A 26,742-nucleotide genomic window follows, 5' to 3' on the forward strand; every position below is an offset into this window, starting at 1 on the left:
TATTTTTATTCTATCACATAGGCAAGACCATTTCTTATTGTTTCCCTGGAGATGATTTTGCTACTATTAATTTAAATATTCTTTTGCCTTAAAAGATAAATTTCTACTGTGATGCAGGTAGGGGAAAGGGAAAGCAAATAAGATTAGAGACAAAAAATGGGGCCTCTGCAGGCCCCATAAACTATAAGCCCTAATAGTTTACATTTTTTAAACTATCAAGAGTCAACAACCATATGAACAACAGACAGCCATAATAACCCATTAAATTAAATCACATGACTTCCTGAGCAACTCAGAGTGTTGACAAACAAAAACAAAAACACTGTATACTAAAAACCAGACCCCAAACGTTTCACGATTAAGAGACTACATTTAAGTAATACTATATACTTAGCTTAAGTTCAATCCCTGGGTCCCAAAGCCAAAATTTAGGCCCATGCTGTCTTTGGAACACAGACAAAATAAATAATATAGAGAATATATGTCCCAAAGCTCATTTTTTCCCTTCAATAATCTATATGAATGTATTAGGATAATGTGTAAAGGTCATGAAGGCCATCTTTGCTGCTTCATGGTGAAGAGCTTGGCTTAGGGTAAAGACTAAAACTAAAACTAAAAGAGCTTGGTTTAGGGTAAAGAGTGGGAAGATAGAAAAATTTCCTTTGATACTTTGATGCCCTGGTTGTATCATCAAAACCTGTACCACTCACTGCATCCATAGGGGGATCAAAGATTGTCTCTCTCTCTCTCTCTCTCTCTCTCTCTCACTGTTTTATTTTATTTTATTTTATTTTATTTTATTTTATTTTAGCTTATTTATTTATTTATTTAGAGAGTGAGAGAGAGAGAACGTGAGCATGATTAGCAGGGGAGGGGCAGAGACAGAAGGAGAGAGAGAATCCCAAGCAGCCTCTGTGCTGTCAGTGCAGAGCCCTGTGTGGGGTTTGAACTCACAAACTGTGAGATCGTGACCTGAGCTGAAATCAAGAGTCAGATGTTTAACCCACTGAGCCACTCAGATGCCTCTTAAACCTTTTTATTTTAAAATAGGATATTAACACATCTTTACAATTTGCCTAACCAAAAGGCCCAAGGCTTAAGTGTTTTTCTCAAAATAAATGGGAAGTCACTCACCAAAGATAAAGTCTTAGCAACACGAAGAAACTGAGACCACACCTTGTCCTGGCTGGGACCATAAGTCGGAGGGCCCAGGACCCCTCAGACCAGCAGTCTCTACAGAGGAAAATTTCTCAGCACAGAGTCCCAGGGGGGATGCTACTATGATATGAGGAAAGCCGAAACTACTAGAGCTCCCGTGGATAATATATTCTTATTATTGAGATTCGGTCAGGTCCACCTGTATGCTGTAGGCGATGGGGCCACAAAATTGAAATTGCTGCTAGGTGGTCAAGAGACAGCTCCCAAAGGGCATGATGAAGAACAAACTCAAAGGTGACAAATGTCCATACATCCAGTGAAGGACTTGAAGGGACACTTCTCTTCCTGAGTGTTTTCCCTATCTTATTGGGTGTTTTACTGGGTGATCTCTTGAAAGTTCTTTGCCTCCATGTGTCTCTGGTTCAATTACAGATCAATTTTCAAAAATGATGAGCATAGATTGATTCCATGTCCTTCCAACGACTGCATGCATGTCAAAAGAGAGTACTTGCTAATCAAAGCACCTAGAACTGGAGAAGATTTATGAAAACTGGCAACATTATTTTAAAATGTCAGTTTTCTAAAGTAAGCAAGTGTGTGGAGTTATTTTTAACTTGCAGACACTGCCTTACAAATAATTCATAAATTTTAAAAAGTTGCTTAAAGAGTACCTCTCTAAATCTCTTTTTCTACTTAGCATTTCCATGGGGGTGGAGGGCAAATGCCCTTTATATTTCTATAGCTACTAATAACAATGGTAGCTAACACATAAAGCAATTTCTATGTGCCAAGCACTTTTCTCAGTGTGTTTACACGCATTAACTCATGAAATCCTGACAATAAGCTCATGAGCTGGATCCTACTGTCATCCTCGTTTTCTGATGAGGAAAATGAGACAGGGACAGACTAATGAAATCTGCCCAAGGTCACACAGTTAATAATAGTAGACCTGGACAAATCTGGCTTCAGAGTCAATCTTATTATACACTCACTATGGGCAAGTACATAGCAGATACTAATAAAGATAACTACTCGTATCTACTAATGCTACTTCTAGTCCTTATAATCTTACAAAACACAATTCCTATTCTGACTGACATCCCTTGAAGTTTCTGAAGAAGAGCAGTTACTACATTTCCCTCAAACTTTCTCTATGGCTCCAGTTTCTTCAGTGGGTCCTCTTATGACATGTGTGTGAATTCCACCTCAGTATAATGCCTAAAGCTCTTCTTTGAATGTGCACTAGATTCTTTCTATTTTTTTTTTTTTTTGAGAGAGAGAGAGAGAGAGAGAAAGAGAGAATGCCCCGGGGAGGGGCAGAGGGAGAGGGAGAAAAATCTCAAGCAGGCTCCATACCCAATGCGAAACCTGATTCGGGGCTTGCTCTCACCACTGTGAGATCACGACCTGAGTCAAAATCAGGAGTCTGACACTCAACTGGTTGAGCCACCCAGGCTCCCCTCTTCCCATTTTTAATTTATTTTGTTGCTGTGTTTAGGGGATTGAAAGCTACAACTCAGCCAACAAGTGTGTTGCAGGTAATTTTAAGGGCTCCATGCACGGGACCTTGAGACCTATCCCTATCAAATTCCTGCTTATTAGCAATTTTATGGCCCCTCTTGCAATCTCCAGAATTCTTCAGACTACTGATTGGTTCAAGGTTATCTTTTGAAAAATTTTCATACATTGGTATGTAATTTACTTAAACAAAGCAAAGCATACGAACAAATTTGGAACAACGAGGTGCTATCTTACCATGACTCCACCTTCCTATCCATACATCCAACTGTCTATTCAACCCATGTCTGCAGATCCCTTGACTCATGTTTTATATTTTCAGAATTAAACTCATCATTTTTACTATCCACCTGACTGATCTCTCTGGTTTGTCTAACTCTTTGATTAACCTTAAACCAAAAAGTCAGCTTAGACTCCTTTCCTTGACTGACTGTCTCCCTACTGCAACAAATAAGCCCTCAAATTCTTCTATAGTTCCTATCTCTTGAATGTCTCTTATATCTATCACCACTGCCTTTTATAGCTATTACATGAGTTATTTCAGTAGCATGCTATGAGATGCCCTTCCTCCAGCCTGGCCACTCCCACTATGCTCCACTTAGTTGCCAAAATGATCTTGCTAAAACACAATTTCAATCAGGCATACTTACATGTAAAACCTTTCAATGAATCCCTATAACTTCCAGGATAAAATCCAAATTTATTAGGTTAGTACCAAGGACTCTTGAAATTGTAGACCTGCCTATGTCTCTAAGCTTGTTCTTCTCTATCACCCAGTAAACTTTCTTTGTCCCAGCTTTACCAAACTATTCACGATTCACTGAAACAGTCCAAAGTGGCTCTGATCTCCATTTTCTTACATGTTCATTACCTTCTTTCTTCAGTGTTTGTTTCTCTTTTCACTTAACAAACCCTGCCCTTGCTTTGAGACTCAAAACAAGAACGCTTCTCTCTGTAATGCCCCACCCCCATTATCCTATTCTGATTTTTTTTCTTCCATTGTGCTCCCACCGCGCCCTGCATAGATCTCCATGATCACACTTAGTATTGTCAATGTGTTTTGCGGCCTCCTCATTAGACTCTAAGCAACTTGGGGGCATGTACTTATCTTACTCATCTTTGTATGTGAAAGGCTTGGCACAGTGTCTAACGTACAGTGGGTGTAGTCCACAAATGCTTAGTGAATAATGAAATGAATAATTCTCATTGGATGGAGAACTAGAAGAAAATGTTCGCTAAGGAATCATGTGTCTTTTGTCTTCCACGTGCCCAAGCAGGAGGCCTGTCCTTCCTCATTTACCTCCAAACTGTTAATTCTAAGAATCCGACTGGCTCTTTACATCCTAAGGTCCACCTGACTAACTGATAAACAGATTCTTGGAACACTACTGATTCACATGTCGAAGGATGTGTGGCCTTTGGTGGTTGATTAACTTCAAACTGTGGTCTATTTATTCTGAGGCTCTCCAGACTCACCAACCTCAGAAGCTAGCCCAGCCTCAAAATGAGAGAACTTACACAGAAGAGAGGGTGATTGAAATCTTTCTTCTTTAGATGAATATTCTTTTTCCTGATTTTATATTCCAATACCAGAAATATTCTGAGAATAACTTTTTAAAAATCAAGCACAGGTTTATCTGGTTATGAGGGCAAAAATAACACATGGTGATAGTGAGAAGCTTCCATTAGCATTTTTAGCAACATTATCCAGATCTTGATCCAACTGTTTGAAGTACTTGCCATACAGTGGTATTCTCTATCTTTAGATAGTTCTGAAATCCTTTTGGGTAATACTTTTAGAAATGGATTTTAATCTGATGACACCAGATATCATTTGAGTAGTGCCTCCATTTGGATCTGGAAACTTAACTCAGTTTACCAATGTACACAATTAGATATGCCAAGGATACCTCGTCACATAATCTGTTTATTCAGGCCAATGTGGATATCTCATTTAGATAACATCTAAAAACTTAGATAGCATCTAAAACTTGACTTAAGTTTTGTATTGTTCCATTTATTAGAGCCAAAGTATTTCTTGCCAGTGAGGAAAAAATGATAATGAGTAAGGTGTAGGTACCTGAATGTAGCCACTGAATGGGTCTGCTTAATTTTTTTTTTTAAAGGATAAAATGATACCACTTGAGAACCAAATAATTTCTGGCATCTAACAACTGAGTAATTACTGACAGTCCTCTTTGAAAAATACTAACTCTACCACAGGAGGAGGTAAATCGTTAAACAGGCATGAATTTCGATGCTTGGAGACTAGGGGCAAAACTACTACACTCAAAACCCTAAATCCTGTCTTCACAATCCCATTCTGTCACAAAGTGAATAGTTAGCAAGTCACTAATCTTTTCCAGACCTGTTTTCTCTGTGGGATGAAGAAGTTTGGACTTCATAACCACTGGAATGCCTTCTTGCTGTAACGTTCATGGTCAAAAGTGTGTGCGACACTTTTGGAAGGCTTTCATATGTCCATGTTGGTTTTTTGCTCACTAACTGATACATCCGTGATTTGCTCCCAAACCCAGCCTTCGTTCTTGGTATGGCTTTTCATTTTTACATAAATTGCCCCGGGCCTTGTCATCTGATGACAATTAAGGCATAAATGGAAAAGAAATAAAAAGATGCGTTAAGAGCATGTCCTGACTTGGACGCTTCTCTTTTGTCCTGCACATTTAATATAGGATATGTTGTTCCTCAAAAGGTGGTGTGTCACTTGCAACAACATGGATAGTCCATGAGGATATTATATTTAGTGAAACAAACCAGAGAGTGGAAGGCAAATACCATATGATTTCATTTATATGGAATTGAAAGGACAAAACAAACGATCGAAGCAAACCACCCCCCCCTCCGCCAAAGGGAAGATGGTTTACTTTCAGACATAGGATAATAATAAAAAGGATTATGACTACCATTTGTTGAGCTACTCCATTGGGAGTGGGACAAGCTCGAATTTGAATGTACATCTACCTGACACTAAAATCCATGCTCTTTCTACCATATCTTATATCTGGAGAATCATCATTCAAAATGGCAGGTTTTGTTATCGTGAACACAGAAGAAATCATGTCTGTGAACAATCATAAAATTGTGTATCAGATGATACATAACTTTTCAACTTTATTTATCATAGTGTTTCTGTTCAAAGTAAAGTACAAAGTTGATATATCCAGCATCAAAATTCATCTCCCAGTGCTGTGACTTCTCATTTCAACTGTAGCTTCAGGTGTCATTTGTAAATGAATGATAATAACAATGATTACACTGCATTTGAGGGGGTGTGAGCAAATGAAATAATCGGTGAGAAGTCTTAAAAACATGACACATGACAAAGAATTTGCTTTCCTCCCCCCTCCCAATATTTTCCTCCAAAAATACAACTAAGATCATCAGACAGAAAGACAGAGGCACTTACTTCTGGATCCCAGTTCCACTAATGGCTGACACGAATAACACTCAGGAATGAATGACGTGAACTCTTCTGAAATCAGCCAAAGGAAAGGTGGCACTAAATAATCTCTAGGTCCCATTTGGTTTTACATGATTATAATTTATTTAGTCTCAAAACCAATTTCTCCCACTTGTGCTTCCTCTTTGGAAGCTGGAGCTTATTTTTAGTGTTTGCAGTAAAAATGTGTTTCAGAAAAGCTGTTGGATTGAGGACAAAAAAAGTCCAGGTACCTGAAAGAAATTACAAGTTAAATGGATGAGTCACCAAAAGGCAGTGGGACAGCCAGACCTGTCAGGCCCGTGATTTGAATTTGGGCCAAATGATTCAACTATTTGATTGTAGTGATTGAAGAGGCCTGCAGAGGGGAGAAGGCACACACGTTTGGGTGGATCAGGTCTGACCTGAAGTTTCTCAGAGCTGCAAAAAGGGAATAAGTATCAAGTGTATTAACCAACTTGGGACAGAGAAAATGAAGAAGAGGAAACTCCATCACAAAGACAGAACGTAACTACCGATTGATTGTCCGTTGGCATAAATAATATGGGAAAGATTGCTGGATTATGATGGAGGGAGAACTGGGGTCTAGGCCTGGTTTTCCAATGCCCCAGTTCTGTGATCTCGGTAAATTTATTTTCATTTTCTGGATCGAAGCTTCTCTGATCATAAAATAAGAGCCTGACTTGGACGTTTACCAAAGGTCCCTCACAACTGTCAAATTGTATTCACAGGAGAAACACAGGTAATGTTATGAAATATCCTTTTTTATATGGAAAGAATCTCTTTGGTGTTGGTTTGTCTTTTGGCCTTAAAACTTCAAAATAGAAATTCTGTATTTTAACATCAGGCTTGTCATGTTCACATTCTTATAAGAAGAAGTATAACTATAGTAGAAGTATAGTGTATGGCAGGGTTTTCTTTTTTTTCTTTTTCTTTATTTTTGTTTTTCTTTAAAAAATTTTTTTCAATGTTTATTTATTTTTGAGAGACAGAGAGAGAGAGAGACAGAGCATGAGTAGGGAAGGGGCAGAGAGAGGGAGACACAGAATTCAAAGCAGGCTCCAGACTCTGAGCTGTCAGCATAGAGCCCGATGCGGGGCTCGAACCCATCAACCGTGAGATCATGACACGGGCCAAAGTCGGACGCCCAGCCGACTGAGCCACCCAGGCGCCCCAAATGGCACGGTTTTTAAATCCAGATTGGAGAAAACATTGCTTACCAATTCTTCAGTGTTACTGACTTGTAGATATCTTTATCTTTGTCTAGTATAACACATGTTTCTCTATAATATGATTAGCATCTTTGCCCATTTGTTCCAACTAGATGTCAGCCATCAGAAAGCTTTACCATGCGTTATACTTTTTGCTTCTTTTTCACCGATGTTATTGATACCCTGTGTTCAATATCTTTGTCAGATTGACATCAGACATCTTACATTTTGAGTTTTATCCTTGGACATCCCTGGCTATTGGAGGAGGCAATTGTGAATTGACTCCATCTTGCTCCCCACAAATCAACTCAAAATATTACCGCATTACCTTCAACTTTTTACCTTCAGTGTGTACTTAAAACTTTCCGTAATGAAGATTCATTAAGTACCTAGAAGATACTCATTTTTGCGTCCTCGACACTTACTGAGATGCTAGGTATCTGGGAGGTTCTAATCAGTCTTGAATAAATTAGTATATTCACATTTATAAGAAGAAGCCTAACATTATGCATTCCATATATGAGTGGAAGCTTCAGAAAAAACAGTTAGAGGATATGAAAGGAATAAAGGTCTGAAAACTTCACAACAAAATTATTCTGTGCTTATTGCCTTCCAAAATACTGAAGTTTCTGTTTAGAATCCACATCAATACTCAAAGGTTAAAACACTAACAAAAACCCATCTCTCCATGTTTTCCAATAAGCCACGTGTTTTAAAGGCAGGCACATTGCCTCTGCCCTCATAAATACATGGTTGCCCCTTCCAAGTGATTGATGATATTTAAATGATGCATATTTTTCCCTGGTGGAAGTAAAATATCCACACACTTTCACCAGTTTCTTGGTGGAAACAACAACAACAACTTGTACGTACTTAATGTCATCAAAGTTCTCATGAATGTGTCTTGGTAGGTAAGGGAAAAATATTTTTGTGTGTGTTTGTTTTTAACACAGATTTAACAGCACCATGTAAAATGTTAGAAGTGTATCATCACTCCTCCTTTCCTCCATCCCTGGCAACCACCTTTCTTTCTTTCTTTCTTTCTTTCTTTCTTTCTTTCTTTCTTTCTTCCCTTCTTTCTTTTTATCCCTTTTTTAAACACCCCCCTTCCTTCTCTCCCCAGTTTCTGGTAACTGCCTTTATACTCTATGTTACTATGAAACCAGCTCTTCTCTCCCAGTTTTATTGAGAAACAATTGGCATACATCACTGTGTCAATTTAAGATGTGAACCGTGGGGCACCTGGGTGGCTCAGTCGGTTAAGTGTCCGACTTCGGCTCAGGTCGTGATCTCACGGTCCGTGGGTTCGAGCCCCGCGTTGGGCTCTGTGCTGACAGCTCAGAGCCTGGAGCCCGTTTCTGATTCTGTGTCTCCCTCTCTCTCTGCCCCTTCCCTGCTCATGCTCTGTCTCTCTCTGTCTCAAAAATAAATAAACGTTAAAAAAAAATTTTTTTTAAGATGTGAACCGTGATGGCTTGAATTACATACATTGTGAAATGATTAGCACAGTAGGTTCAGGTAACATCCATCATCTCATACAGATACAGTGAAAAGAAAGAAAGAACACAGAAGAAAAAAATTCTCCTTGTGATGAGAATTCTCAGGATTTGACTCTCTTTTTTTTTTTTTTTAATTTATTTTTTTTTTAATTTTTTTTTTCAACGTTTTTTATTTATTTTTGGGACAGAGAGAGACAGAGCATGAACGGGGGAGGGGCAGAGAGAGAGGGAGACACAGAATCGGAAACAGGCTCCAGGCTCCGAGCCATCAGCCCAGAGCCTGACGCGGGGCTCGAACCCACGGACCGCGAGATCGTGACCTGGCTGAAGTCGGACGCTTAACCGACTGCGCCAACCAGGCGCCCCAGGATTTGACTCTCTTAACGATTCTCCTATATACCAGACAACAGTGTTAGCTGTAGTCACCATGTCTGTACGTTACATCCCCGGGACTTACTCGTCTTTTAGCTGGAAGTTTGTACCCGTTGACCACCTTCCTCCAGTTCCCCCCTACCCCCACCCTCTGCCTCAGAGTCACAGGTCTGATGTCTTTTGCTAAGAGTTCGGGTTTTGGAGCTTTGTTTTGTGTTGTGTTGCGTTTGGTTGTTTTTTACTCCACATGTAAGGGAGATCATATAGCGTTTGTCATTCTATGTCTTGCTTGTTTCACTTAGTCTAGTGTTCTCCAGCTTCACCTGTGCTGTTGCAAAATAAATTCTGGAGATAGGTGGCAGTGCTGATTACACAGTAAAATGAATATCTTGAATACCATGGAACTATGCACTTGAAAATGGTTAAGAATAGTAAGTTTTATGTTATGTGTATTTAACTATAACAAATAAATTTTGTGAGAAGTGTATCACCGTGTGAAGGCGAGTGAGTTCCCTCATTTCACCTTGGGCTATAAAAATCTGAGGACTGGCTTTTTAATAAGGCGACGCTGTACTGGCTCCTTGGGGACTTAGAAAACTGTTTGATTGGCTAAAGTTTTGAGATTGTTCCTATGGTAGAATTCTGCCAACGGACCTGATCCTTTTCCTGCTCAGAGACCAACCGCACAGAGGAAGGTCGTGAAGACGCCATTTAATGGCTCTTGTCAGAGCGGGAGCCTGAGAGTTAAATGCTGCATCTGTCTCAAGGGAAAGGACAAAGTCTGCCTGCTTTTTGGCCCTCCAGCCTTCTGCCCTCTCTCTCCAACTGAAATGTTCTAAACCCAAAGTAAAACTGAGTCTCCAGCCCACTTCCCCTTCCAGCAATATGCCACAGTCCCCGTACCACCAGAGTGAAAAAAAATAAAAAACAAAAGCTTCTCTGGCATCTCCTGGGAGGAATGCTGCACGTCAGAAAAACAAGAAGAGACTTTTAGGTTGGTGACATGACATAGAACCATGACCCTGGGAAGGAAAGTTCTTCCTACTTTCCTCTGCCTTGTACCCCACCTTATGAGGAGTCCATTTTCAGTTCTTCATCTAGTCCATATGTCATGTGGTCCTTAACACAAATACTATGCCATATATATATGTGTGTGTGTATGTGTGAGTGTGTGTGTGTGTGTATTTCTTTTTGATGTACAAGGCCCAGGCCCTCCCATTTAAGCACAGCAAAGTATGAGGGAAATTATACCTTGGCTTTACAGATGGTGAAGCTGAGCAGGGAGACCTGATTTTGAATTCTGTTTCTGCTATAAATGACCAGCAATGTGTCACCTTAGCCTCACTGTCCTATCTGTAAAACAGGGATCCTGATAATGTCCCTGGGTTGATGCAACACCTTCATGAGATGTTTGTTAGGCACTCGGTGTTATGCCTGACACAGAGTCAGCACTCAATCAACAACAGTTGTTATCACTAGAGCATTATTATTTCCACAATTAAGGCTATCTTGTGGGATTCTGGCACAGATCTTCCATGTCTAAGCCTACCATTCTTTTTGCTGTCACAGGGCCATAGTCTCACACACCATTGCAATCTACCTCGGGGCAGTTGGAAGGCTCAGTCAGAGAACACTGCGTATCCCCTCTCTGTTCTCCCTGAAATATTACAATGAGTAGCTCCTCTTGAAGGTCTTAATAATGCTAAGACGTGAGCACAGTCCTGTAAAGTCTCAGTTAAGTAAAGAAATAAAATGATGCTTAATACTAAAATGGCACAAGGAGAGAATTCCTGTGAAGTCGAGTCACCTTTTGGTTAGGAGGAAAACAATCTATGAATAAGGAGATTAATGCGTGAGTAAACCATGAGAAAGGTTTGGATTTCTTTGCCTCCTCCCACCCCCTTTGGTCACATTACTTAAAAAGAAAAGCAGTTGGTTTTGTTGAAAAGTACACTGGCATCTGAGACTTCCCTTTTGACAACTAAAAGGGAACATGCTTATTCTTTCCACGTGCTGGGCAGGATCAAAAAAAAAAAAAAGGCAAAACAAAAAACACACACAGAAGGAACAAAAAACTGGAGAGTAAGCCGTTTAGGAATCGCGTTTCAAGAGAATTTGCCTGCACATCTATGAAATGAGATGGCAACAGTCAACCCTAAGAGCATATTAATGGACCCGAATCTCCTGAAGTCTATCTCATGGCAGTTCCCAGGCATTTATAGTCTTTCACCAGCTTTCTCAGTGAACTTGGGGGAGTGAGAGAGGAGGAATATGGACAAAAAAGCCTTCACTTTCTTTCAGTCTATTTATTTCTGCACACAGAAGGTGTCCCCCTTGTGGTGACAGCAAAGGCTGGTCTGGCATTTCATCTAATCTTGTGATACTTGCGATATTTCACACATGCACAAAGACCTTTAGTTTTCTGTCTATCCACCCTTTAATAGCTCATGCCTCTAAAAGGGTAAACTTACGCAAATACTCATTCCTATCTGAAGGTTAATGCTAAACCCAAAGCCAGATAGGCAGTCCGCTGGCTTTAAACTTTTTAACCTCGTGTACTATTATTTTAAAATTCTCCTTCCCTGGGACTGGGTGTATGGTTTTTCCATGAAGTAGTGTCAGAGATTAAGATGGTGTTATCTGTCCATTAACAATTTACTTACCGGGGCATGAAAAAGTGCTTAAGCCCAAGTGTCTGTGTCAAAGCCATGGCCAACCATTAAGCTTTCTCAATTATGTAGCCTGCTCTGCCTTTTTAGCAGCGGTGGGAAAACCAGTCTGAGTCAGCAGGCACCGCAACGGGCTCCTTTCATTCCTGTTCCTCTCTCCTTGGAGTCAGAGTGAACACCAAAGGAGGGAGAGATGGCAATTTTGCTTATTTTAAAGGAAGTATCTCAGTTGAACTGCGGTTGTCGTGTGGAGTAGTGAGTTGGAAGACGCTTTTTCCCCTCCCTGTACTGTGTCAATATATCCAATTATCTTTGCCAAAACTTCCAGAATAGTAAAGACTTCCATGCTGCTGGATTCAAGCAAAATAAAAGGTCATTAGGAGATCTGAGACATTAGTTTTGGAAGAAAAATCCAAACTAGACTTAACATCAATTGGAGAACTAAAAAAAGAGAGAAAGGTGAAATGTTCTCCCCAATCAGCCATCTTCTATAACTAAAGTAATTTCTAGGATACTTGGGGAAAATGTACATTGTGGATCTAAATTGTTGACAATTACCAAACATTAAGGAGAAAATCTGAGTAGTGATAAATCCGTGTCTAACAGTATGGCTTTCTACATCTTACATATTTCATTTCTAATGCAACCTCCTCAACGAAGCCTGACAGGATGTGTTTTAAACCTCTGGCAGCTTGATAGCCTGGCATATTTCCTACATGTAATGCATATTGTAGATTGAATAATTGGAAAAAAATGAAGTGTATATTTCAACAATGCTTGGTTTATTTATACCATCTTTTCAAAAAATATTTATGTAACAATATTGTAGGCAATAAATTAGGACGATACCAATAGGAAACCTCACTCCTATGGTGTTCTTGGACATATTTTCCCATTTCTACGTATTCCTTCTAACTTTTCCTTCTGGATATTGTTTTGCAAAAGTGTTACAATTTTCAAAAATTTTAAAACATCAGAATGGCTCACATAATACCCACTATGGAGTATGAGAATTGTTAGAAAGAGGAATAGATCTTATTGTCTAAGAACAGAATTAAGCATCCAGACTGAGGCATGCTGAAATAAATGCCATCGTATTTGATACTCAGAATGAGGCAGAGGATATCAATACTCTCTTTCGCAGTCTGTATTATTTCTCTTACAACATGAATGTATTTTTCTGGCAGACATTGTTTGAATAAATTTGTTGATCATTTCTTTAAAATTCTGTAGCATAAACAATTTCATTCCTTCGTATCATCAGCCTGTCAAAGTGGAGAAGATACGTAGATCAGTCCAAAGCGATGGTTGATGAGTTCATTATCATTGACATTTGTGAACAGAAATGAATTGATAAAATATAACTGTGCCTCTCCCAGTGATTGGGCTATTCGTTTTCCTGTGGCACTGGGCACAGTTTACCTTACAAAACAAGTCCTCGTATCATGCCCTGTGATCGTAGGACAAACTGCCAGTGAGTTACTATTGAATCCTGTGATCCTTATGAAGGAATCCTTACCTAAGGCAAAATCCTTATTGTCCAAAGCCCCAAATTGTTCACCTGGGGAATACTATATACTCATTTTTGAAGAGTTAAAATATAAATATATGAATGAAATATAAATGAGAAAGGCAAAACATCTGGGAAAAACTTGAGCGGCACACAGGTGGAGGAGACATGGGTGTTTACATTTATTTGAGAAGACATAAGAGCTATCTTCCCATATGGAGAGGCCCATCATCCAAAAGCTAAGGGTTTTGTTTAGAGTATAACAACAGCACCCCCTGGAGATTTTATAGCATGGAAGAGCTCCAAACAACATAAAGAAGTTTCCAATGATTTCAGAGGTACAACAAGGGGTTGTGCTTCCTTGCAAAGAAGTGTATTTCCTGAGGGTGATTAAAAGTGTTCGAAGAGTGCCAGACAACTAATTTTCAGATATGTCAGTGAAGGAAATATTTTATTACAAAATATTTCGGACTGTATAGTCTTTAAGGGCACTTTGCAATTGAAATACTTTATTTATTATTGGTTTTTAATGTTTATTTTATTATTGAGAGAGTGGGAGACAGAGCAAGCGTGGGGGAGGGGCAGAGAGAGAGGGAGACACAGAATCCCAAGCAGGCTCCAGTCTCCCAGCTGTCAACACAGATACGGGCACAGGGCTCGAACACATGAACCGTGAGATCATGACCTGAGCCAAAGTCGGATGCTTAACCAACTGAGCCAACCAAGGAACCCCACAATTCATTAAAAATTATACAATTAGCAAATTATCAGTAAGTGCAAGTTTCCAAAGATAAATTCAGCTTCACACATAGCATGTGAAAACAGATACTAATTGAAGGAACAAAGGAGAATTATTCTTAAGGGGCCTGAGTATGAAATCAGCAATCTCAGATGAAGCAAAGTAGTAGGTTGGCCAAGAAAAAGGGCCCCAAATCAAACTCCTGCTATTAAATAATTTGCACAGTTGTGGGAAGCACAAAGTAGGTTCTCAATGACTACCCGTTGTGTTCATTCATGCATGCAATAATTTATTGGGCACTTTGTATGAGCCAGGCATTATGCTGGGTGCCCATACTTTGTGCAAGGTACTATGCTGGGAACACTGGAGTGAACACTCTTTGCTCTTATATTGCAGTTGAAGAGCTAGATATTAAACACAAATTACATTTTTAACTCATTACACTTATGGTATGTGTATTTCTAGAAGTATAGGGTGCATAGCAGGGGATCCAATCTGGTCTGGGTAACCAGGGAAAGTTTTCTTAAGGAAATACCATATTCCCTAGTGAGCTGAGTGATGAAAAAATAGCAACCAAACTTTAAAGTGCTTATAGAATGGATGTAGCAGTTCTATACAAACAACATGAAAATGCATAGACAACAGAAAAGCATATAGTACTATGGGAAGCCACATTAAATATATGTAACATAGTCATGCTATTTATACATCATTATCATGGATAGCCTACTTTTTTATTTTTAAATTTTTTGACATTTATTTATTTTTGAGAGAGAGAGACAGAGTGCAAGTGGGAGAGGGATAGAGAGAGAGGGAGACACAGAATCCGAAGCAGGCTCCAGGCTCTGAGCTGTCAGCACAGAGCCTGACGTGGAACTTGAACTCACGAACTGTGTAATCATGACCCGAGCCAAGTTGGACGCTCAAACCGACTGAGCCACCCAGGTGCGCCCCCCCGCCCTCTCTTTTAATGTTTATTTATTTTTGAGAGAGAGAGAGAGAGAGAGAAAGAGATAAATAGAATGTGAGTGGGGGAGGGACAGAGAGAGAAGGAGACACAGAAGCCGAAGCAGGCTCCAGGCTCTGAGCTGCCAGCACAGAGCCTGAAGCTGGGCTTGAACTCACAGATCATGAGATCATGACCTGAGCTGAAGTCAGACACATCAATGACTGAGCCACCCAGGTGCCCCTAGCCTACTTTTTAAAAAAGAGATTATACCAAGCCTGTTTATGATTTAAAAAAAAATGCCCTGCAGGTAAAAAATTGCATTCAGCAAAATTTGGCCTAAATATTAGTGAAACACTCTTCAAGATCTCTTCCACCTCTATAACTATGATATCTATGAGACAAACAAAAAATGCGGTCAATTGGGGAAAATACAGAACATGTTTGACTGTGAATTACTAGCATTAAAATTACAAGTAATAGACATAGCATTGAGGCACATTTAGAGTATATGTCATCTCCCAGTGTTGATCACTTAACAGGATTTCAACAAATCATTATTGAACAATTGATTCTTTCTCTGGTCCTTGAATTAATCAATTCATTTGGAAGAAATCAATTTTCTCTTTTCTGAAATATCATGCTTTGTTAGTTTAATTAATTATTAATCCCTCTAAAAGTGATTATTTTACAATATGGCTGATTTCTCATAAGTGCTATTGGTTCTCCAAGCATTGCATTGTTGATCCTGCTCCAATGATCAAACATCTGCTCCTACCATCTACACATTTCCTCTTATCCCATGAAAATGATTTGTTTCACTTTCCACCAACTTCCTCTGTATCTCAGATGCTTTCATTTGCATCATAGCCACCAATGGTGCTATTTGTAGAACAGTATTTATTTATCAAATTATTCATTCAACAAACACTGAATGCCTGATATGCTCAGATCATATACGGAATCTTCTGCATCATATTTTTTGAGCATCACCAGAAAGGTACTATATATACAATATATTCTCTTTTTTTTTTTTTTTTTTTGCTAGAAATTCTAGCATCGGTAGAATAAATTTTATTAACTACCTTTAATACAATAAATATCCACTACAGGGACCTAATTTGGAAGAAACTATGTATGCAAATCATCTGAACACACTACAAAGAAAAAGATTTAATGCTAATTTGACTAACATGGTATGATTGAAATGATCATATTTTCTCCCAGAGTGAGAGTTTGTAAGTGTTTATTTGGGTGCATAATAATGATGCATTTGGCTTTTTTTATTTAAAGTGTAGTTGTAGAGTGTTAGTTATACCTACTTGATACAATTAAAATCTTCTTAACACAATGACAGTTGGGGTTAGCATTCATGGTACACGTTTTTATAAGTTAGGATTAAATTCAGCTGTAAATGACAGAAACCCCAAATAAACATTTCTTAAATAAATCGTGGTCTCTCTCTCTCTCTGGTGAACATAATCTGGAAGTAAACAGTTCAAGCCTGATAGAGCAGCTTCATGGTCACTATGACTCCTACGTATCCTGACGCTTTGCAAACTTTAGTACACTGCCTCATGGACCACAGTGGCTGCTCAAATTCCAGCCATAAATCCACACTGGAGCCAGCAGAAAGGAGAAAGGGGAAGAGAAAGGAACAAAGGGAGCAGTCAGCTGTCTTTTAAGAAGGTTTTCTGGAAGTTCTCACATAACATTTCTGTTTCGATCTCATCAGGCAGAACTTAGTCATGTGCCCGCTGTTCACGGCAAAGTCATCTTTATTCTAAGCAGCTAAAAGGGAGGGGCATGTTGCTAACAGAATATTGGACTAAACAATTAGCTGTTTCTTTCATTGTTTGTTTTTTAATTTTGTTTTGTTTTGGTTTTGTTTAATGTAGCTATTCTTTTGTGGAGGTTAGGATTATGCTTTCTCTCCTCACTAAATGTGGAAGCCTTCCACATAGTTGCTCAAGCTGTTTGTAAAGTTCAGGGTTATCTCACCCTTGAGATATACCACCCACTCTATGAACACCCTTGGCTCATTAGATTATAAATTTCCAGGGTGATAGATGTATCTTCTTTTACTTTTAATCCCCCAGAGCCTTCATCAACTACTTATCAGGTATGTCTCAATACATATTCTGAGTGATTGTGTGTTTTAAATTTAGATTTTAAAATATAAAAATATGGGGCACCTGGGTGGCTCAGTCGGTTAAGCGTCCGACTTCGGCTCAGGTCATGATCTCACGGTTCGTGGGTTCGAGCCCCACGTCGGGCTCTGTGCTGACAGCTCAGAGCCTGGAGCCTGTTTCAGATTCTGTGTCTCCTTCTCTCTGTGACCCTCCCCCGTTCATGCTCTGTCTCTCTCTGTCTCAAAAATAAATAAACATTAAAAAAAAAATTAAAAAAAATAAAATATAAAAATATACAAGGAGAGTAACTTCATAGTAATCAACAATGCAAAACTACTCGACTAATCATTTTATCTATTTATTTGTTGTCATCAGCCCTTTATTTCGTCTAGTAAGAGTGTAACTGTGGGTCCTGTAACAGAAATAAGACGAAGTATCGTCTCTGTATGGTTTTCAGAAAACAGGAACTATCTGGAAGAGAGATTATGTTGTCATGGTAAAAAGAACAAAGGCTCTGGAGACAGGCCCTGGATTCAAATCCGAGCTCTGCCACTTACTAGCTCTTTGGCCATAGCAAGTTACATTCCTCAGTTTCTTCATTGTGTAAAATAGGGACAATAACAAGGTTGGATTGCCATGGTGGGACTCAGAAATAAACGTACTGTGAAGCTTGGAAGCTTATGTCCGGGGACCCTCATATCCATGGGTCCCTTCCCAGGCCCAGGGAGAAGTCCTGGTAACATGTTCACATGATCCTATGCTTTGGTAACATTTACAAAAGTAACTATTTTGTTTGTTTGTTTCATTTCTTAACACAGACTCCAAACTGTGTAAGCTTCCGTTCACACAAAATCCAAAGCCTCCCCTGGCAGCTCAGCTGAATCAGAAGCTGTAAGACGCCTGCACTAGTTAGAACCTTGAATTAGGCAGCCCTAAGGCCGGAGATGGTCTACGTGGGTGTGTCGCCAACTGAATCAGAGATACTTGGGATATTTGTTTACCAGAGGGGAGGTGGGTGGGCTGTGGTTAAATAGGAGACGGGGATTAAGGAGTGCACTTGTGGTGATGAGCACTGGGTGATGTGTGAAAGTGCTGAATCGTACTCAATTGTACTTAATTCTACATCTGAAACTAACATGACACTGTATGTAAAAGAACTGGAATTTACATAACAACTTTCAAATAATCTAAAAAAAATGCAGGAACGGGGAGCTTATACCTCCCAAATGAGAATCTTTTGGGATAGGCGCTGCAAATCTCCATTTTGATCAAGCTTCTCAGGTGATTTTCATGTGCCTTAAGATTTAAGACACTGTTGTAATAGCTCTTCCAGCTCTGAAATTCTAACTTTAGACTGCATAATCCTGATTCAGAAAGCACCAATCAAAAGAAGGATCAGAAGGTTCTGTGGAAGAATCAGAAATTTGTCCTCCTCTTTCAGGATTTGCCCAAGGCAAGGCATACTTGGGATTTTGAGACAGACAGAAAGGGGTGGAGATGTGAAAAGCTGAGATCCCACTTTTCAGCACGTAAACACAACTTGTCTAAAAGCGTTAAGACTTGTGAACAATTCGTTCTTCTTTGGTTTATTTTCAAGAATAAACAAAATATTTCATTTTCTTCCCCTACTCATAAGCCCAGTGGTGAAGATTATGATCATTCTCTACAATAGGGGATTCTATTAACCCAAATCAAGCTATATTCTCTTCTGGGGAGAGAAGAGGGATCTAAGAGTTAATGTTACTCTTTCTCAGACACACTGTTACATGTTCTCCAAATAGGATCTTGTTGAATGTTTAGAGCAATCCTGCAAGAAAGGTGCCATGTTCCTCTTTGAGGAAGAAAACTAAAACCCAAGCAGATGAAATAATCTTGCATAAAATCACATAGCTAACATGTTGCAGGGATTCAACCCCAGGTATGACTGAATCCAAAACCTGTTTTGTCCTCCCAACACCATGGCACTTACAAATAAATATAGCATTCATTTGTATGTGCGGTGACATTCACAGCCTAAACCTTAAAATGCTACGATACAATATACCTCAGAACCAATAAATTGCCCTTGTATCTAACGGCAAAGAACACACTCCTCTCTCCCCCTTCCACATTAAAGGATATCTCTATAATGAAAAGGTTGTGGTTGTGATCTTTTATGTTACTAGATATTTGTGCTTAAGCACCAAATCAATGCAATTATAGACACTGATGAATCTCTTCAAAATGTAAGATTAGACAGTGAGTACTGTTTGCAAATGCTGCACAATATCATGGTCTTCCTCTCTTACCATGTCATTGAGTTCATTCATTCCTCATGAGATAGGGACAGAGAGAAGAGATGTATTCTAGAGTGGCCAATGTGTTCTGCACAACTTGGAAATGAGCACCTTGCACCCCAACAAGAACTGTTGGTTGGGATTCAACTAATACACTCAACCTCCTTCATCAAAGCATCATTAGGGCAACTAACCTTTGGCAACCAAAAGCACTGCATTTGGGGAAGAGAGCAACTTTTGGTTTCCTCTTTCAGTGTTTCATGAGGGATTTTTTTTGTTTGTTTTAGTTCTAAAGAATAAATGTTGATGGCCTCTCCATTGGCACCACAGAAAATCAGAGTGTAATTAAAAAAAAAAAACAGTAATGAAACTATGCAGTTTTTTTATCATATGACCTTTCCTTGTCCCATTTTTCTCTCATTCCTCGGTAAAATCGAGTCACTACGGAAACCTTATCATTGGTCCTCAGTCAATTTTCATAGCTGTATCAATAGATGTGGTGTCAGGAAGAAATTGCCCGGGTCCATTAATGAGCAGCCCATGGGTGGGGACTAAGGATAAGCAGTTACACAGCTATTAAATGGACCACTATGAAGAGATAAACAGTGCAAGTGATGTTAAATAGTCTTGCATTTTTCTCCCATATTCACAACTTTTAAAATGTTTTCCACAAGTCCAGAAGTCTTAAGATGTCAAAGCACCTTATAATCCAAGATAAGATGGAAACATTTATCACTCATATTTTAGTGATCTTTCTCAATTAGAAATGAAGCGAGAGGCATCTGGGTGGCTCAGTCAGGTAAGCATCCGACTTGGGCTTGGGTCATGATCTCACAGTTCATGAATTCGAGCCCCACGTCGGGGTCTGTGCTGACAGCTTGCACCCTGGAGCCTGCTTCAGATTCTGTGCTCCCTTTCTCTCTGCCCCTCCCTTGCTAACTCTCTCTCTCTCACACACACAAAAATAAATAAACATTACAGAAATTAAAAAAAAAAATAAATGAAGGTAGTGTTTTAAGAGATAGGAACACAAAAACTCTGTTTATTTCTCCTGGTGTGTTTTCTCTTTCTAACCAAGATGAGAAATTTCTGTTTCCTCATCTATGGAATGTAAGAAGTATTTATCACGATAATCTCTGTATCAGGAAAACTTGAGGGAAAAAGTGGTATCCAGCCAGGTGACCAAGAGAAAGATTTCTATGAATTTAAAGAACACTTCTGATTTTCCTAAGCCTGAGAAAAATCCTGATTAAAAGATAAGTAGTATATCAACAATTTGGGTTTCAGGTTTTAGTGGAACAATGAATTCACTGTGACTATATGCTGTAAACAACAAAAAAAAAATTGACACAAAAAATCAATTTTAGGGGCGCCTGGGTGGCGCAGTCGGTTGAGCGTCCGACTTCAGCCAGGTCACGATCTCGCAGTCCGTGAGTTCGAGCCCCGCGTCAGGCTCTGGGCTGATGGCTCGGAGCCTGGAGCCTGTTTCCGATTCTGTGTCTCCCTCTCTCTCTGCCCCTCCCCCGTTCATGCTCTGTCTCTCTCTGTCCCAAAAATAAATAAAAAAAAAAATTAAAAAAAAAAAAATCAATTTTAAATGTGTAAGTTAAAATTGCATACAAAATATATAAATCCTGATATCCTTTTAATCATTTATTTTCTTAAAATACTGATTTAGAATTGAATTTCCCCCAAAAGGACCTCAGAAATTTAGTCAGATATTTTAAATGTTTATTCAGTAACAATCACTGTCTAAATGTTTGCACATTCTGAATTAGTGCTGAATTGATGGACTTGCAAGTTTTCCTGAAATTTAAAATTAGTTGATCAATCATGAAATGCAATAGCCCGTGAAACGGACGTGAAATTCCCCAGAAAACCCATCAAAGAATAAAATTATCTTGAAATCTCGCTATCACTGAGATCCTTTGGAACCCATCAGAAACTGATCTTTTAAAAGGGAGAGAAACACGCACTCTATATGTACAGGAAAAATGTATCATGTATATATGTATAATGCAAATGTCTATGTATAATGAAAAAACTCAGCACGTGACTTTTTATTCCTCAAATGAAATCATAGGTTTTTAAATGGACAGTACATTTGATTCTCTAACACACGTGGCTTTAAATAATTTTTTCACTGTTTGAATTTGTAAATACAAAGATGACGGCCGATTGCGATTTGTTGGGATAGTTTAGCTCTGTAAAGGTCACACTGAGTTGAGTCGGCCTCAGCAATATGTAAACAGGGACTGAAAGACACCTGCCTGTTTCAGCGCAGTACTATGCTGATTATGGCTCAAATAACAACTGTCCTCCCTATGACAAGTAGGACAGCCTTAAACAAGTGACTTGCTAATTGTGTGTGCGTGTGTGTGTGTGTGTGTGAAGAAGAGAGACAATGTATGTGTGGAGAGCAGAAAAACTGAGAAAGAAAAGGACTTCTATCACCCCCAACCAAGATACAGCTGAATATAAAAAGGCAGAAAAAAGAAATTACCTCTCAAACAATATTAATGAACAGGCAAAAGAGGGAGAGTGAAACAACCCTCCAGAAATTGTATCACTGGATTTTTACAATTTGATGCCAAAATGTGTGGCCGAAGGAGGCAGGCTGGAATAATAATAATGCTATGTATTAATAGAGCTTTTTTTTTTTTTTTTTTTTTCTGAAAAGATGTTAACACATTGTGATCATCTCTGACTTTTTTTCCAAGCTGCAGTCCGGATAGCTCCTGAAAAGTACTGGGTCACAACTATTCTGGAAATTCGTTGTGCCACATCAAGCTACTCTAATTAAGAAATGAACATTTACTGAGCCTACTCTAGGCCTCTTGAAAGTTTACCAACCAGTGTCTTTGCATTTAGTTCCTATGTCGACCAAGTCTCTGTGCATACACAAACATGCACACGCACAGGCACATATGCACGGACACACACACACACACACACACACCTACTGAAACTCAGCAGTTCAACTCAAGGATAAATTACCCATGCAGCTTAAGTGTACAGAGCAGAAAAAAAAATGCAGTTAAGTTCATCTTCAGCCAAAGGAAGAAAACGTTTCCATGCCAACTGACCCCCTTTTCTTCCCTCAGCAAAAGGTCAAAAGTCTTTTTCATTTGGGTAGTGACTGTAAAGTTGAGCAATCATTTCTAAAATATTGTTTAAGTGTCAAGAAATTACCTCTTTTTTTTAAGTTTATTTATTTTTGAGAGACAGAGAGAGAGCACGTGCATGCACAAACTGGGGAGGGGCAGAGAGAGACGGAGATGCAGAATCCGAAGCAGGTTCCAGGCTCTGAGCTGTCGGCACAGAGCCCGATGCGGGGCTCGAACTCACAAGCTGTGAGATCATGACCTGAGCCGAAGTCGGATGCTTAATCGACTGAGCCACCCAGGTCCCCCAAGAAATTACCTCTTTTTAATAACATGAGACAAAGAAATAGGGAGGGGGTAGGGAGACAGGAGCAGGCGGATTATTTTACAGATAACAGCCTGAAGCACAGAGGACTGAACTGATTTACTCGCGGGCATTCAGAGGGTTCCAGGAATAGGGAGCTACAAAACCTTAGCTCCCCAATCTAGGACTACATGGTAAGGTCCTCTGTCTGTTAAGATAAAAGAAACCTGACGTTTTCTTCAGACTCCATGGTAGTTCAGCCTACTAAAATAAATTTTAAGGGCACCTGGGTGGCTCAGTCGGTTATGCCTCAGAGTCTTGATTTCGGCTCAGGTCATGATCTCACAGTTCGTGGGTTCGAACCCCGCATCAGGTTCTGTGCGGACAGCTCAGAGTCTGTTTGGCATTCCTTCTCTTCCTCTCTCTCTCTGCCCCTCCCCCACTTGCGCTGTCTCTGTCTCTCTTAACATAAATAAGTAAACTTTAAAATCACTACATAAATTTTAAAAGATTATGTTGCCCAAGAAATTTACGTATGTATTTGACAAGCTTTCTATTCCTGTTTTCAGAGGATAGTATTATATGTTTTTAAACACCGAATGCTACAAATAACGCATCACACTGTCATTGCAATATTACATTTGCTGTAAGATGTACCTGTACATTAATCATAACCATATTTTCCAGACCAAAATATCAGAGAAAATAGACAGTTAACTTTTTATTCATTGATTTAATGTTTCCCTCACACCTTCAAAAATTTAATGAGTACTTAATACGCAGTAGGCATTAAATTTGGTGATGTAAACGGAGTGAACAAGACAGACTACGGAGAGGTAATTATGTTGGAAAATCTGAAATGGGTGATCGCTATTCCTAGATGCTCAGAAATCAAGAGAATAGTGCATGTTCTCCATTGCAATTAGCTTTTTTTTTTCTTTTTTTTTTTTTTTTGGAGAGAAAAGAAATGTACATTTCTCACAAGATACTCTAGCCTTCTTGATATAGTCATATCATCAGGACAAAGCTAATACTGGAGGTACCAGGCTCCAGCGTGCTCCCAACTTTTTAAATGGATTTTAGCAACGATGCACATGTCACTCATGCTCCAGTTTTTGTGTCAGGCCACAACCCTGTGTTTCAGACTCACATTCTCAACCGAGACGTCAACGTCCCTTCTTAGAGCTCTACTAGGCATCTCAAACTTAATACATTCAAAACCAAACTTTTCATTTCTCACCCCTACGTTCCCTATGAGAGTAAAGAGCAAACTACATTCACCCAGCAGCTCAACAGAAAAATCCACTTAGCCTTGTTTTCTTACTTTTTCATATATCCCATTTTTGATCCATCAACGAATTCTGTTGTTTCTACCGTCCAACTAGATCTCAGATTGGATCCCTCTTTTCCCGCTGCTAACATCCTAGTGAAAGCCACTGGCAACTCTCCCCACGCAGGCCTTCCTGCTTCCATCATGCCCCTGAGGCAGTTCCCCACAGTGGAGCGATTCTCTTCAAACATGTCAGTCCTCTGCTTCCTACCTTCCATTAGTTTCCAGCACTCTTAGAATAAGTTGTTACAACCTCTCTTGGTCTTCATCTCCTTTCCTATATTTCTATCATTTGTTCTCTTTGCTCCAGCCACACTGGCTCCTGCTCTTTCCTCAAATGCAAAGAATCCAAGCTTCTTGGCATGAGGGAATTAGCATTTTCTAGGACCTCTACCACAACTCCCCTTGCCCCAGAAATAGATTTTTCCCTTACTTTATTCAGATGTCTAGGCCAATGTCACCTGCTGAGGGAGGCCTTCTCTGCCTACTTTACCTAAATCCCTTCTTTGTCACTCTTTATCCCCATGACATGATTAAGTTTTTTCTAGGGCTTATTATTATCTAACATTAGATTATATCTTTGTCTATTTTCAGTCTAAGGCAAACCTCAGAAGGGTAAGATTTGATCTCTCTAGCCCTAAATGAATGCATGAACTCCAGCAGGTATCGAGGCAAAGGAGTCTGGACAATAGCCTGTGGTGGCCCTGGGAAACTGAGACAACACTCTGCTTTAGGCCTTGGACCCAGAGACTGTATAAGGTCCCTTTAGAGGAAAACAAAGGAAAATAGGTTGTTGCAGATTGGATGATATGAAGAGTATGCCAACAGGAAAAGATCATAGTTGTCAAGAGAATCCTACACTTGCACAGCAAAATCAAAACAGTCCACAATTGTCCTCAAAATGCTTTAACTGACTTGTAAAAATTGCTTTTAATTCCTCATTACTTATTTAGTTCCATGCTTTCAAAGGAAACAAAAGCTCTTTAGAGATAAAACAAGTCTGGCAATATGTTAAGGTTGTTAACTACATTTTGAATAGAAAATTGCTGAGGGGAGCAAAATTCCTCTGAACTCCTTAAAACTTCGGAAACATCATAGAAAGCGATGTGGTTGTTTTTTTTGTTGCTGTTTTGGTTTCTTTTTTAAATAGAACTGAAAGTAGGAGAATCTAGTTTATGTAAGTATCTATGGGAAGTCCTAAGGTTTATTTTATGTTTCTCCTAGTCAGTCATTGCAAGACAGCAGTTCTCAAAGTGTGATGCGGGTGCTGCTGAACGTGTTGGAAATTCTTTCAGGTGAATGCTCTTTCCTTCATAATAATATGAAGGTGTAATTTGCCGTTTTCTTTTTCATCTTTTCACAAGCATACACTGGAGTTTTCCAGAAGTTACATAGTGCGTGATATTGCGACAAATCCGATTAAATGGAAAATCAGATATGCAAATCCAGCTGCCTTCTCTTAAGCCAAACGTTAGCAACATTTGCAGATCTGGAAAGCAAGACCATTCTCACTGCTGAATATTTTTGTTATAGAAAATGTAGTTATCTTGGTAAAAATTTATGTTAACATGTAGTGGACATATTATGATTTTTGTTGAATGAGTAACTTCATATCGAATACGTTCTTAGTTTTAATTTCTAATAAATTTAATTTCTAATAAATAGCCAGAGATATAACCACAAAAGCAAAAGCTCTGTTAGGCCCTCACTGATTTTTAAGAGTATAATTGGGCCCACAAAGTTCAAAAACTGCTTATCTAAGACACTAAGCTATCAACAGATAGATCCCTAAGTAATTATTTTATAACTAAATTTAAGATGATGAAGACATAGTTAAATACCTTGATTATTTTAGTTACATACATTTCTTAGAACTCCAAGAAAGTCATGATTTTTTTTTGCATTCATTATGTCTTCCTCTTTCCACAAAGGTTTTTAGTATACTCTTAGACTATTGTTTCAACTTATTTGCACACACAAATAACTAAAGCTTTGCAAACATGAATCCAAATGTGAATCCATTTAAGCTCTAACACTGTGGTCATGAGCACGCTTCTCCTGAACCAAACGGCCTAAATTTACTCCCCGCCTCTGTACCTCAGTTTCTTTAACTTTAAAGCATAGATACTATCAGCAACTATGTCGAAGGGCTGGTAAGAAGATTAAGTAACTTCATACTTATAAAGTGTTCAGAGCAGCGCTAAGTACATTTAATAAATTTTAGCTACTATTATAGTCAATATAGAAATGTCAGCTACCATTATACTCATTACTGAAAACAATATCAAAATATTAGAAGGCACTGTGGAGGAAAAAAGAAGTTGACATCAAAACTTTAGGAGGTATGATTTCAAAGTAATTAGAAATTGAAAGATACATTTGGGGCACCTGGGTGGCTCAGTTGGTTAAGCATACGACTCTTGCTTTCAGCTCAGGTCACAATCTCACAGTTAGTGAGTTCAAGCCCTGCATCTGGCTCCATGCTGAGTGCACAGAGCCTGCTTAGGATTCTTT

At 39.1% G+C, this 26,742-nt stretch overlaps 1 protein-coding gene across 4 annotated transcripts in view; it reads left to right on the forward strand.

Moving 5' to 3' along the window:
• SLC8A1 (solute carrier family 8 member A1) overlaps positions 1 to 26,742 on the forward strand; it is a 381,905-nt gene that overhangs the window by 6,770 nt on the left and 348,393 nt on the right. For 2 of the 4 annotated variants that reach the window (XM_019446549.2, XM_019446565.2), the window contains exon 2: positions 25,453 to 25,523. The exons of the other annotated variants lie outside the window; for them this stretch is intronic. The gene's annotated coding sequence lies outside the window, so the exon portion shown is untranslated. The remainder of the gene's footprint in view (positions 1 to 25,452; positions 25,524 to 26,742) is intronic. 4 annotated transcript variants of the gene reach the window in all.

Source organism: Panthera pardus, unplaced genomic scaffold (genome assembly GCF_024362965.1).
Source record: "Panthera pardus isolate Hobbes unplaced genomic scaffold, ASM2436296v1 HiC_scaffold_26, whole genome shotgun sequence".
Classification (NCBI taxonomy): domain Eukaryota; kingdom Metazoa; phylum Chordata; class Mammalia; order Carnivora; family Felidae; genus Panthera; species Panthera pardus.